This window comes from Rhinoderma darwinii, chromosome 4 (genome assembly GCF_050947455.1).
Source record: "Rhinoderma darwinii isolate aRhiDar2 chromosome 4, aRhiDar2.hap1, whole genome shotgun sequence".
Classification (NCBI taxonomy): domain Eukaryota; kingdom Metazoa; phylum Chordata; class Amphibia; order Anura; family Rhinodermatidae; genus Rhinoderma; species Rhinoderma darwinii.
The window spans coordinates 161,807,554-161,820,502 of record NC_134690.1 but is presented as its reverse complement, the minus strand read 5'-3'; the positions used below and the strand labels follow the sequence as shown (position 1 = coordinate 161,820,502).

The following is a 12,949-nucleotide window of genomic DNA, read 5'->3' as shown; positions in this document are numbered from 1 at the left end:
GACTAGTCGGATTTCGCATAGATTTCGGCACTTATTCTGGTACCAAAAACCGCATACTACCTGACAACAACCTGCATCTAATGCATGTGAATGGAGTTTCTGCAAACCCATTCATATTCTTCAGAATATTTTTGCATATAATTTTTCTAAGCGGTGCAGAAAAAAAACAATTCTGAGGGAATAAGTAGCATGCTACTATTACCGCAGATTGTGCACAGAAATCCGGTTGATTTTCACATGCAGATTAGCCCCATTGAATGGGCTAATCCAATCCTTGTGCAGATCTGCAGCACATCAAAATCAGCAGCTGAAATCCAAGACAATCCTCAGATTTTTGTTGCACATCCTAAAGTTAATATGTGTTGGATTTACCTATGGTAAGTCCGCCCTGTGTAAACATAGTCTTAACCCCTTAAAGACCAGGCCAATTTGAGTTTTTTCCTTTTAGTTTTTTCCTCCCCGCCTACCAAAAGCCATAACTTTTTTATTTCTTTGGTGACATAGCCATATTAGGGCTTGTTTTTTGCGGGACAAGTTTTAGTTTTTAATGGCACCATTTATTGTACCGCATAATGTACTGGGAATCTGGGAAAAAATATTTGTGGAGTGAAATAGGCAAAAAACAGCGATTACACCATTTTTGGGGGGGTTTGTTTAAACGGCATCCATCAGGCGGTAAAAACGACATATTCATCTTATTCTACAGGTTAATACGATTACGGCGATACCACATTGATATTTTTTCTTTTATGTTTTACCACTTTTTTTAAAAATAAAACTATTTGCTAAAAAAATAACATGTTTTGTGTCGCCATATTCTGAGAGCTGTAACTTTTTTATTTTCCCATCAATTTAGAGGTGTGAGGGCTTACATTTTGCATAAAGTAGATGAGAGAGAGAGGAGTCTAAGAAAGTGAAGAAGGAAGCTTTTTTTCTGTAAGATATATTACAAAGTTTCTTATCTTCACTTGTATTTCAATGAGCAGAAGGGAATAAGCCACAGCTAGACACCTCTGTCAGCGACTTATCTCTCCTGGGAACAAAGAAACAGGTATATTGAACCCCAACAGATGTCAGGGGAGAGCCGGGAAGATCGTCATAATCTGCAAGTTTGACCAGTTTGTATTTTATGAATAGAGGACAACTCAATGGCATTTTTACTTTTAGGTGTTAATACCTTTTAAAGTCATTTGATCTTTACTGGTGATCATTTTAGTCAGTTTTCTCTGATACTCCAAAATAATTGGTAACCAATTTGCCTTTTCCCACAGTCTGTATGATTGATAATGGGTTATAGATTGTAAATTCAACTGCTGCAGAGACCTATGTCTATGAACACATTCATCTGAAGGCAGAAAATACACCTATAATTATACTACAATACTACTACAAAAACTACTATAATATCATGAAAATATAATGCTCAGTTGGTATAGATACAATGTTTTATGTGTATTATAGTCCTAAGTTATTGTCCTGAGTCACGGCCCAGAATCATCGTTGTCTGCAGCATATCTCCTCCTGTAAACCGGGGATGTGCTACCGACAATGATGCAAACTGATGGGAGACAAACAAATAAGTTAAGGATTGTTCGACCCCATGCAGTAAAGCATCGGCTTGTGTAAAAGGGCCTATTAATAATCGAGTCGATCAACTTCCATCGACGATCGGAAGTCTTTCCGTGTAAACCAGCCTTTACTAAGTAGGATTTTACATACCTGATGTTACACCAAGGTCCCTCAGAGGTCCTGAAATTCGTCTTTGAGCTAAATAAAATCCCTTGTTTGTACTGTGTGATATTTTCTTAATAATAAAAGTTTTGATGCTAGAATTAAAGATTAGATAAGCATTTCAGCTCCTTCGTAAAGTAGTTATTATTTCTTAATGCCAATCTCTAAGGAAAAAATGATCGGGAAGGCACTGAGTTCTTGTTTGAGTATAATGTGGCAATGGGTGGTAATGACGGTTAACAGCTGATTCACAGAACATTTTTACCATTCAGAGTGCATAACTCGAGTGAGATCCTCTGAGATAATAGAATTTAGAGCCATTTATTGCTAAAAGATGCTCAGAAAATTACTCAGTCTGGCACCTTTAATCTTATCTGCCTTTCAAAAACAACAGGGAAGAAATTTTTTTATAATTTTACAAATGGAAAGAATCAACACTTGGCTGAGTATTAGTCACATTAAAAACAAAGGAAACACGTAAGTGCTCCCCAACTGAACGTGCAACAACACACTAAAATTAGCCGTAGAATTATAAAATACCCAGTCAATGCCGCCTTCCAACAAAATAGAATGCAGATAATTTAATATATGCATATGCCTAGGGCCTTTATGTGGCTATTTGAAAAGCAAGCTTCATGGTCGCAATGTACTGTAGTAAAACGTAGAGGTGGATCTCATTATTTTCTCCTTTTCGTCATTGCCGATGGATGTTTATTTTATTTGTTTATTTATTACATAATGGTATTTGACAAAGTGTAGGGTGGATGGGTGGGTTAGGTAAAGAGGTTGTGAGAGCAAGACTAGGTCATGAAGGGTTTTCGGCTTGTAAGCAAGAATGTTCTTATCCATTGACAGCTGTCCATCAAAGGTACATTGCAAATTTGCATAACTTTTCAATATATAATGATTAAAGGGGTTTTCCATACCTAGTCCTGCTATCAGCTGAGTAGTGGATTCAATTTAATGCCGTTTAGGCATTAGAATAACTTAAATGGACTTGGGGTGCAATACCAGACACAACCCATGGACAGGTGTGGCGCTATTTCTTAGAAAGCAACCTTTTTTTCTACTCCTGAACAACTCCTTTAACCTCAGTGACCCACTTTGTCATACAGAAGCAGAGATTCATGGTACTGCTTGAGAAGGTCCTCAGCGAAGCTGCTTTAGTTGTTCTAATGTCTGCAGAACTGACATGCAGAGAACAATTCGATCACTGGATAACTGTATACCCTGGCTTCCTGTCAAAAAGGACTTTCAATTTATGAAGATAACCACTTTTCGGCTATTATTGCCAGAGGAAGTTACGTCTAGCCAGACATTTCCCGTTCTGTGTCCACTGCAGGGGAAATGTTTGACTTCCCCTGGCATTAACAGCTGAATGGATAGGTGGGGTCACCTAGAGTGGGAACCCCTCCTACAGAAAGGCTTTCTGTTCTAGATCATAGAGGGGGACCACCCTCTATGGCAACTATATTCCCTGATAGGTAACTCACAGATGGAAATGCAACACTGCACATTTTGAAAGTTCCCATTAGTAAATGCCATTAGAAACGACACTTTCAATTTTGGGCAGCAATCTTTTTTATCTGCTTATTGCTCATTACCAATATTGAAAATAGAAGAAGCTGTATGTTACCCAGAGTAGTCAAAGAAATGTTAAAGTTCATAAGTCTTAATCCACTGTTGGGGTTGTCCGCTTCAGACAATCCTTTTTTATTAGAAGGGCTGTCTGGCAGGTAACTTGTTTTACTGCTGGGACTCCCAGTGATCAGATGTAATCTGTGGAGGTACTTGGTAGGTACTTGGTAGCAAGTTTTCAATACACCTGCAGCGCCACCACAGGGGAAATGAAGCATTACACTGTTCCCATTAAAATAAATTGGCTCTCCTTGTAATTAAAGGGGTTGTCCACGTTAAATTTGTTTTATTAATTCATTTATAGAATAGAAAATCATACAGAGTTCTAATATACATGTATCTAAAATTCTGTTCACATACCTTTCTTATATCACTGTAGTTGCCTTTATCTAAAAAAAAAAATTAAAAAAATTAAAAAATGGTATAGTCCACAGTTCAGTCCATAGAAATGAATCCATAGGATAACTGAATGGACTAAAGATGGCGGCAGTCATGTGACCCACCATACACACATCATGTGACCCCTTGCATTCAGGTAACACTGTCCAGGTGTATACCAGGTGAATAGTAGGTTATTGAGGAGCAGCTATTGTAATGTATTTTTATCTACAGCAACATCTCATCATCGTGTCTCAGTGTCTGTGAGGGTCAGCTCTTACATTCTTCTACCTGTCTCCTCAGTGTGTTGTGTTTTTTTTAAATATTTCACTTTATTAACAAAATTACAGCATCCCCTAGAGACAGGCAGCCATTTTAAAAATAATCTAGAGACAGTAAATACAGGCACAGTGAAGCAGTTGTTCATCATTATTTCACCATTAATCCTATTCACTTAGACCATGGATGTGTCCTTTAATTGGCCCCAACAAATGTATCTCATGTAACTCGGTTGCTAACTGAATGCTAGGGGTCACATGATGTGTGAGTGTGTGGTGGTCACATGACTGACGCCATGTTTAGTCATACTCAGTAAGCCTGCCGATGCATTACACAGGACTAATCTGTGGGCTACTGTGACAGGGTCCTCATGTACTATAACAAAGATATGGGAGCAGAATTTCTAATACTTTTTTTTTTTAGAAAACTGATTTCCTATTCTACAAATAAGAAAATAAATCAAATAAAATCTGGACAACCCCTTTAACACTCTTAAGCATCTCTTGCTTATAAATGCAACTGAATTATCTAATAAGGTATTTGAAAAGAGGTTTTCTAAGGGCCTGTTCACATCAGCGTTTTCTTTCCATTGAGGGGTTCCGTTGGAGGTTTCCATCAGGGGAACCCCTCAATGGAAAGGCAAACGGAAACCTTAGCTTCCGTTTGCATCACCATTGATATCAATGCTGACGAAAACGTTGCTAATGGTTTCCGTTTGTCACCATTGTGACAGGGTTCCGTTGTTTTGACAGAATCAATAGCGCAGTCGACTCTCGAAACCTCTGACTGAGCCCCTCAACGGAAAGACAACGCTGATGTGAACACAGCCTAAGCCAGACAACCTCTTTAAAATCTGACATCTTTCAGTAGTAGAGGATACAGTATACAAACTAAATGAGGAGAGCAATGCCAGCATATGGACTGAATACAATTGTAGAGGTAAATAGTCATAGTTGTATTTCAGCATCCAAAGAAAATGCCAAGGCTGGATATATTCGCATTTCCTATTCCTACATTTCTCTGCAAGATAACATTAACACTATAATGTGTGTACCCCATTCTGACTTTAAGTAATATTCTATAACACCTGATCCAGTTCTAGCACATTTCCAGTGCATTGCACCGCACCCAATGGGTAAACTTTGCTGCAGTGGTCAATGGTGTGATGCTGTTTTAATGATATTGCCATATTGCATCGACCTACAGCTAGAGTAGCGGAAATGGATACATTACAAGTTCATCATTTTTACCATGAGGCTGTTTGTTTGTTTTTTACATGCAAAGATATAAGTGTTTTGCAGCACGAGTAAAAGAACACGTTAAATTTGACATTGACAAAAAATATGGGAAACATCTGTTCTTAACTGGGTTAGCAGGAAGAAATCATTTATTGATAGTTCCAATAAATGTTGGATGCATCAGTACTAAAGTACAGATTTTATTGCTTGAATCTTCTGGCCGCTATAATTGAACATGGAAACAAAATCCTCAAACGAAAATAACAACTATTAATTGTTGCTATGTTCAACTGGGGATTTAAGTCAAATAATTGAGGTTACATTTCTGCTTAGAATTAATGTTTACAATTGCCTGTGTATATGGCTAACACTGTTTAATAAAAATTAGAGGAGATTTCATAATGCGTTTCATTCCATTTTTAATAAAATTTAATCTCACATTTGCATAAAAACTGGATCTTTAGGTTTCAAGTGCTAGCATGGCTTGTGATGTGAACACGCAGTGTGTGAGGTAAAGAATAAGCAGGCAGTGAAGAGAGGCCGGCAACTGTCATTGTCATCAACTTCTTAATTTCATTATTTTCCTACACCTCAGGTACCTCACTGAACAATAGGGACTGAAGGCAATATCCACCACTGGCAACCATGAAATGAGGTTTGCATTGATGAAAAAGCTCCAGAGCAAGAATTTCTTCTGCATATAAAACTATTTAATCGTAAAAAAAATAGAAATAACTGTGTAATGTAAACCCTATTTCTATTTTCGCTTTCTTTTTAGCTCTCTGAATGAAGCCATCAGTGTAAATAATGTTCCGTTATATTCTGGTTTCCATGGCTACGTCCAAGGTCATGTATATATGTACCGTACACATATACAGTGAAGGAAATAAGTATTTGATCCCTTGCTGATTTTGTAAGTTTGCCCACTGTCAAAGACATGAATAGTCTAGAATTTTTAGGCTAGGTTAATTTTACCGGTGAGAGCTAGATTATATTTAAAAAAAATCAGAAAATCACATTGTCAAAATTATATATATTTATTTGCATTGTGCACAGAGAAATAAGTATTTGATCCCTTTGGCAAACAAGACTTAATACTTGGTGGCAAAACCCTTGTTGGCAAGCACAGCAGTCAGACATTTTTTGTAGTTGATGATGAGGTTTGCACACATGTTAGATGGAATTTTGGCCCACTCCTCTTTGCAGATCATCTGTAAATCATTAAGATTTCAAGGCTGTCGCTTAGCAACTCGGATCTTCAGCTCCCTCCATAAGTTTTCGATGGGATTAAGGTCTGGAGACTGGCTAGGCCACTCCATGACCTTAATGTGCTTTTTTTGAGCCACTCCTTTGTTGCCTTGGCTGTATGTTTCGGGTCATTGTCGTGCTGGAAGGCCCAGCCACGAGCTATTTTTAATGTCCTGGTGGAGGGAAGGAGGTTGTCACTCAGGATTTGATGGTACATAGCTCCATCCATTCTCCCATTGATGCGGTGAAGTAGGCCTGTGCCCTTAGCAGAGAAACACCCCCAAAACATAATGTTTCCACTTCCATGCTTGACAGTGGGGACGGTGTTCTTTGGGTCATAGACAGCATTTCTCTTCCTCCAAACACGGCGAGTTGAGTTAATGCCAAAGAGCTCAATTTTAGTCTCATCTGACCACAGCACCTTCTCCCAATCACTCTCAGAATCATCCAGATGTTCATTTGCAAACTTCAGACGGGCCTGTACATGTGCCTTCTTGAGCAGGGGGACCTTGCAGGCACTGCAGGATTTTAATCCATTACGGCGTAATGTGTTACCAATGGTTTTCTTGGTGACTGTGGTCCCAGCTGCCTTGAGATCATTAACAAGTTCCCCTGTGTCGTTTTCGGCTGAGCTCTCACCTTCCTCAGGATCAAGGATACCCCACGAGGTGAGTTTTACATCGAGCCCCAGATCGATGTCGATTGACAGTCATTTTGTATGTCTTCCATTTTCTTACTATTGCACCAACAGTTGTCTCCTTCTCACCCAGCGTCTTACTTATGGTTTTGTAGCCCATTCCAGCCTTGTGCAGGTCTATGATCTTGTCCCTGACATCCTTAGAAAGCTCTTTGGTCTTGCCCATGTTGTAGAGGTTAGAGTCAGACTGATTCATTGAGTTTGTGGACAGGAGTCTTTTATACAGGTGACCATGTAAGACAGCTGTCTTTAATGCAGGCACCAAGTTGATTTGGAGCGTGTAACTGGTCTGGAGGAGGCTGAACTCTTAATGGTTGGTAGGGGATCAAATACTTATTTCTCTGTGCACAATGCCAATAAATATATATAATTTTGACTGTGATTTTCTTTTTTTTTTTAAATATAATCTATCTCTCACTGGTAAAATTAACCTAGCCTAAAAATTCTAGACTGTTCATGTCTTTGACAGTGGGCAAACTTACAAAATCAGCAAGGGATCAAATACTTATTTCCTTCACTGTAGATACATTTTCTGCTCTAGATGTATAGATGAGGTAGTAGAAATTTTTGACATTGAACTTTGAGAACTCAGCATTTCCCAGATTCCTAGCAGCCACCTATTGCATACACGTGGTGAAGCTGGGATATGCACACTTCACAGAGGAGGACAGAAGACATTTATGTTTACGGTTTGGTATTTTTTTCCCTGGGATCATATAAACCATTACCAAAAGCAATAGTTAGAAGGTCATGTTGGGATGGGCTGATCAGAACTTTCCTTCCATAGCAGTATAAGGCTGGATTCACACGACCATGTTACGTCCGTAATGGACGGAACGTATTTCGGCCGCTAATCCCGGACCGAACACACTGCAGGGAGACGAGCTCCTAGCATCATAGTTATGTACGATGCTAGGAGTCCCTGCCTCGCTGCAGGACAACTGTCCCGTACTGTAATCATGTTTTCAGTACGGGACAGTTGTCCTGCAGCGAGGCAGGGACTCCTAGCATCGTAGGATACCATTATGGACAAGTATGCCTTATACAGTGGATATAAAAAGTCTACACACCCCTGTTAAAATGCCAGGTTTTTGTCATGTCAAAAAATCAGTACAAGATGAATCATTTCAGAACTTTTTCCACCCTTAATGTGACCCTTAATCTGTAGATTGCCATTGAAAAACAAACTGAAATAATATAGAGGGAAAAAATAAAAATAACAAAACTACAATAATGTGGTTGCATAAGTGTGAACACACTCTTATGATTGGGGATGTGGTTGCGTTCAGAATTAGCCAATCACATTTAAACTCATGTTAAATAGTAGTCAGAACACAGCTGCCATTATTTAAAGTGATTCTGAGCAACCCCATATAAAGTTCAGCTGTCCTATTTGGATTTTCCTGACATTTTCTTTGTTGCATGTGACAGCAAAAGCCATGGTCCGTAAAGAGCTTACAACACATCAAAGGGATCTGATTGTTGAAAGGCATCAGTCGGGAGAAGGGTACCAAATAATTTCCAAGACATTAGCTATACCATGTAACACAGTGAAGATGGTCATCAAGAAGTGGATTACATTTGGCATAACAGTGACATTACCAAGAAATGGACGTCCCTCAAAACTTGATGAAAAGACAAGACGAAAATTGATCCGGGAGGCTACTAAAAGGCCTACAACAACATTAACCCTTTAATGACCAGGCCATTTTGCGCGTTAATGACCAAGGATTATTTTTTGTTTTTTCATGGTCGCATTCCAAGAGTCGTAACTTTTTTTTTATTCCGTCGACATAGCCGTATAAGGGCTTGTTTTTTGCGGAACTTGTTGTATTTTGCAATTGCACCATTTTTAGATGCTTATAATATATTGATTAACTTTTATTAACTTTATTTTAGGAGAGAATTGAAAATAAGCCGATATTCCAGCATTGATTTTCACGTTATACATTTACGCCGTTTACTATGCAGTGTAAATAACATGTTACCTTTATTATATGGGTCGGCACGATTACGGGGATACCAAATATGTAAAGGTTTTATATGTTTTCCTACGTTTGCGCAATAAAAACCCTTTTAGAAAAAAATTACTTGTTCTTTCATCGCCGTATTCCAAGAGCCGTAACTTTTTTATTTTTACGTCAATATGGCCGTATGTGGGCTTGATTTTTGCAGGCCAAGGTGTAGTTTTCATTAGTACTATTTTGGGGTACATAGGACTTATAGATTAACTTTTATTTAATTTTTTATGGGGGGAAAGGGAAAAAAGAGAGAATTTTGAAGTTGTTTTTTGCAGTTTTTTTGGATGCTGTTCATCCGGCGGTTTAATTAATGTGTTCATTTTATTGTTCAAGTCATTACGATCGCGGGGATACCATATATGTGTTTGTGTTATTTGTTTTGACACTTTTATGAAATAAAACCACTTTTTGGGCAATTTTTTTTGAGTCCCACAAGGGGACCTCACTATGCAATCTGCTGATCGCATATATAATGCTTTGGTATACTTAGAATACCAAAGCATTATTGCCTCCGGCATGGCCTGACAGGAATTTGCTGAAGGCAGACCCGGAGGCTTTTGTTAGGCCCCCGGCTGCCATTGAAACCTGACGGCCCCCCGTGATTTCTTTGCAGGGGCGCCGATGGGGTGACAGAGGAAGCTCCCTACTTCTGTCAAACACATTAGATCTCGCTGTCGCTATTGACAGCGCCATTTAATGGGTTAAACTGCCGGAATCGGAGTGCGCTTCGATTCCGGCAGTTGCGGCAGGAGCCAGGCTATGTATAACAGCCGTGCTCCTGCCGCTGATCGCGTGTGTACACTGGCAGTACCCACGCGATCAGAGGACGGATATATCGGTCCTATTGCGGGAACTAACTCCTGCACAGGACGGATATATCCGTCCTTCATCGTAAAGGGGTTATAGGAGCTGCAGGACTTCATGGCAGGTACTGTTTGTGTAGTGCATGTGACAACAATCTTCCGTATCCGTCATATGTCTAGGCTGTGGGGTAGAGTGGCAAGATGGAAGGCTTTTCTAACAAATAAAAACATCCAAGCTTGGCTATGTTTTGCACAGACTTACGTCAAGTCTGCCAAAAGCATGTGGGAAAACGTGTTATTGTCTGATGAGACCAAGGTTGAACTTTTTATCATAATTCCAAAAGGTATGTTTGACGCAAACCCAACACTGCACATCACCACAAGAACACCATAGCCACAGTGAAACATGGTGGAGGCAGCACTATGCTTTGGGGATGTTTTTCTGCAGCTGGAACTGGGGCTTTAGTCAAGGTGGAGGGAATTATGAACAGTTCCAAATATCAGGCAATATTTGCACAAAACCTGCAGGCCTCTGCCAAAAAGCTGAAGATGAAGAGGAAATTCACCTTTCAGCATGACAACGACCCAAAGCATACCTCCTAATCCACAAAATAATGGGTTCACAAGAAGAATATCAAAGTTTTGGAATGCTCCAGCCAGAACCCAGACCAGAATCCCATTGAAAATCTGTGGGGTGACATGAAGAGGGCTGTACACAGGAGATGTCCTCGCAATCTGATAGATCTGGAGCAGTTTTGCAAGGAAGAGGGGGCAACAATTGCCAAGTCAAGATTTGCCATGCTGATAGACTTCTACCCAAAAACATTGAATGCTGTCATAAAAGGTTCTGAAATTATTCATCTTGGACTGATTTTGCAACATGACAAAAACATGACATTTTAACAGGGGTGTGTAGACATTTTATATACACTGTATATCCAACATTTTGTATCATTTATTATTCTAGATATATATGTAATAAACATTTGATAACTATGTGTAGAACTGAAGTCTATGGGAGGTAAACATGCTATGCTTTACATATGTTTCATACTTTATTGTTATACACAAGCATTTTTCAATTCACATGAAAGTAAATGCTTTTATACATTGCTCATTTACTCCTTTACTGTGTATCAGAGGCATAGCACAGGATGGGGGATGCAAAACACACCTGATGTCCAAGTGTGCCCCCAACACAGGTAATTCATGTTTACAACTGCAGAGGCGCATCCGATTCATAGTGGTTAGAGTAAGCACCCCAGAAGATGACTATGCATATTGAAGGCCCTGTTATGCCATTACTTTCCCCCAATATGCAATCATTCTGGCCCCCTGGTATGTTATAACTCTGCCCCCTAGTATACTATCACCCTGTCCCCTGTATGCAATCACCCTGTCTCCAATATGCCATAACTATGCCCCCAATATGCCATCACTCTAATCCTGTTAAGCACTCACTACACATACACATACACACACACACACACACACACACACACGCACACACACACACACACACACACACACACACACACACACACACACACATACATATATATATATATATATATATATATATATATATATATATATATATATATATATATATCAAAAACACACATGTCTACTTTATGTAGACAAGACATGGAGAAGGATGATTGGAGGACTTACAGTAAGTGCTGTGCAGACTGTAGGACAAGAGGTGGAGAAGCTCAGAAGACTATTGCCCAGGAGACTAGGAGCGGTTGTGTAAGTGCATTCTCCGACAGCACACCTAAAGAGATCAATTGGCTGTTGCCTGCTTGTCAAAGAGAAAGCTCTGTACTTACCACTTGAGGAGCACTATGAGGGGGGCAGAAGCAGGTGGCAAGAAGTCAGAATTTCCCAGGGGCTCTGTCAAAGGAAGAGGCCGAGGCATGAAATATAAAAGGTGGCAGGGGCTCTATTAGGGGGAGGCGGCACAGAAAGTGGTAGGCACTGAAAGATAATTTGGCTCTTCAAAGGAGCAGGGGCATAGATGGTGGCGGAGACTCTGTGGGGGGACAGAGAAAGAGGTAGAGGTTCTGTAGGGGGCCAGGGGGGAGATAGTAGGTGACATGGGGGGATAGAGGGGTTAGCAGGCTGGTAGTCTTCCTACATGACTCTCTCCTGCTGTCCTTACTGCAATGCTGGCACTACCACCTGGATTTCATTGGCAGGCTAGGGGCACTCGACTCCCGCTACTGCGACCCGCTAGAGGGAAAGACTCGCCTCTTCATGAGTATGCAGACACTGTGGGGATAAGGAGAAGTGTATGGCATAGGAGGAGCATGGAGATGCTGCTTGCCGTGGCGCTGTTCTGACTGTTTTGACAGTCTATCATGCCACAGCATTTAGAGCAGCGCTGCAGGTCATGTAGAGATTCCTCAGCTGTGTCTCTGCAGAGAAGAGGGAGGAGTACTACTTGTCTTTCTCTGCAGTGCAGCCCGTGCGTGCCCCATGTATTGAAGGAGATACTGCCCTCCTGCAATTTATGACGGTAGGCCCATGGGGTCCATACTGCTGGAGACCCTGGTCTGGATTCAGACCGTGGTCCGCCAGTTCAGGACTGTTGGCTTACCCCTTTACCACCCTATGCAAAAATGTGTGATGTAATATATGTAAAAAATTATTCAAGTGTGTATAATTTTGTTGTCTCCACCACATTAACTTGGATTCCAATTTTAAAACTTTCATCCAAGAAAGTGACTCTACAGAAGATCTTGGCTTTAAACTGACAGCAGATATGTATAAAGTTTAGTATGAATTTTTTTAGTTGCAAGCTACAGTATATTTAAGAAGATCCAGTGCATCTTTCCACTGACACATCGCCTGGGGCAGCCATTTCTACTACTGAGAGAATCACTTTAACAAAGGTTGAACATTATTTATATT

The 12,949-nt window shown here is 40.1% G+C and overlaps 1 long non-coding RNA gene across 1 annotated transcript in view; it reads left to right on the top strand.

Annotated features, from left to right (window-relative positions):
- Window positions 1-5,919, top strand: part of LOC142760907 (uncharacterized) — a 72,798-nt gene extending 66,879 nt beyond the window's left edge. The window contains exon 4 of the long non-coding RNA XR_012883448.1: window positions 5,860-5,919. This is a non-coding gene — a long non-coding RNA (uncharacterized LOC142760907). The remainder of the gene's footprint in view (window positions 1-5,859) is intronic.
- The last annotated feature ends 7,030 nt before the right edge of the window (window positions 5,920-12,949 follow it).